Genomic DNA, 2,500 nt, shown 5'->3' with positions numbered 1-2,500 from the left:
TATATATATATATATATATATATATATATATATATATATATATATATATATATATATATATATATATATATTAATATATTATAACATTGATAAGTCATTACCCTAATGAACTCGAATTCGTTTACTTAATAAAAAAAATCACAAAATAATATTTTTAACCAAAACTTTCGGAAATATTGTCCACGGAAAAGTGCTGCAAAAGGCTTTGTGTTTTACCCTCGCTGTCGTTCGTTATGTTTCTGTTGATCTGTCAACAGATTTGACAAGATTTTCGTCAAGAGTTCAAGCGTTCGATTTGAAGGCTTCGTTCATAGGTATTTCATTGTCATTCCGTGCTTCGGTGCTTTGCTCACCAAACAAAGTTGTCTCGAACCATTTCTGTTGAAACTCAGCCCATTCGATTTCTGCAGTCACTTGTCTGGGTGTCTTTGATTTCAGAATTCTCTCTGAATTACTGCATACACAGAAAAAAAACCCTTTTAAGTTGCTGTGATATATTAATATATTTAATTTCTATTTTGTTTTTATTTGTTTTTATTTTGTTTTACTATTTAGTTTTTATCTGTTTTTATTTTCCTAATAATTCTATTTACATAAGCTACCTTGATTTAGAATTATTATTATATTGATGGGTAACTGTTTAAATATCAATAAATAAAGTTTATGTACAAATTAATAGTTCCATTTCTTTCAAGTAGACAGCCAGACAAAAAGGATAGAACTATTATCATGCGTATATTTTTCATAGAATTCTTACACCTTTGGTAGGAAATATTTCTAACATGAACGTAAGAAATAATGTTGATTTTATTAACAAACTGGAAAGTTTAAATTTGAATTTGAATTTTAACATGGTTATTTTGGTTGTGGTCTCTATTTATACAAGTGCCTGTAGATGATTTACTTGAATTTTTGGAGGATAAATTATGTAGAACGTTATGATTTTCCTTTAATTGTAGCAAGCCTCATTAGTCTCATAAGGTTATGTATCAAAAAAGTAAAATTTTGCTTTAATAGGGAATTATTTGTACAAAAGATTTGCATGCCTATGGGCAATCCCTTTTCTCCTGTCGTTAGCAATATTTACATGGAATTATTTGACAAAACCCTTACCAAGAATTTTGCCCCAAAAAGTTATATGGTTTAGGTATGTGGATGATACTATTTGCATTTGGCCAGTTCACGAAAATCTCCAGGAACTCCTTATTAATCTCAATAATTTAGTCTCCTCCATAAAATTTACTGTAGAGGAAGAAAGAAAATGTAATTTGAATTTTCTTGGTGTAACTGTTCATAGAAATGATAGACATTTCATTTTTTCAGTTTTTCGAAAATCAACTAACATTGTCTCTTTTGTTCATTATTACTCTGATCATCATCCAAATGCAAATTTCTCAATTTTTTCTGGGATATTCTTAAGGGCTTTACTTGTCTGTAGCCCGCAGTTTATTGATGCTGAGATTAAAACTGTTCATGATATTGCCATGAAACTTAAATACCCAAGGACTTTTGTAGATAGGGCATGGAAAAGAGCTAAGAAAACATTTCATTTAACTAATGAGAAATTTGAATTCAGTAAGCATAACCTTCTAAAATTACCATATAATGAAAGATTTTTAGAAATTCCTAGAATTTTCAAGCTTTTTAACATAAATGTTGTTTTCAGTAATATTACTGTTAAGAGTTTAGTAAAATTAAATTCTCCTAAAGATGTTTCCGGCTATATTATCTATATTTTGTGAGAACTGGACAATATCGAATGCATTATTCGTACATATGAGAGATTTAGATCATGCCATTGAATGAAGTTAAGCAAGAGCTTTAATCACATGTAATGACATAGTTAAGAGGAATATCATTGAATCTTGTTTCATCAAGTCAGATAATGGACGTGTTCTAAATTTAAGACTTGGTTTATTTAAAATCGATTTTTTCATAATGGAGAAAGTTGCAGATAAATATAAGCAACAGAATTAATATATTCAGTTTCATACATAATTTTGGAATTTGTAAGGCTATATTTTAGTTGCTCTTATGGTTAAATCTAGGTTCAAGTTTGTGACCATGTGATATCCAATATCCTGAATTATATCTTTAATTTGTACCTTTTTGACAATTAACCATCTGGTATTCTTGATCCTTTTGTTTACCTGTTAACTTTCTTTCCAACTGTATTTCATTTTTCTTTGACAATGTCTTAGTAAGGACGAAAGTGCTTGGATTTCTGCTTATCAATTTCCTTTGGTATTCGCTTATATATATATATATATATATATATATATATATATAGGAATGTAATTGCAATAACCACAATGCTTGTCACTGCAAATCCTAAAATTCCAAATGGAAGAATATGTAAAAACTCTGACGTCCGTCACAGGATCCGAACCCACATCTTGAGTGTCAGAATGAGGTCACGTCACCCCCTGACATCGTTTTTCCTAAAATTATGAATAAATCGAGAAGTTGATAGGTCACTAGTGTCATTATGAATAATGCA

The sequence above is a fragment of the Macrobrachium nipponense genome, chromosome 4, assembly GCF_015104395.2.
Source record: "Macrobrachium nipponense isolate FS-2020 chromosome 4, ASM1510439v2, whole genome shotgun sequence".
Lineage (NCBI taxonomy): Eukaryota > Metazoa > Arthropoda > Malacostraca > Decapoda > Palaemonidae > Macrobrachium > Macrobrachium nipponense.
Note: the sequence above shows the minus strand (reverse complement) of the source record.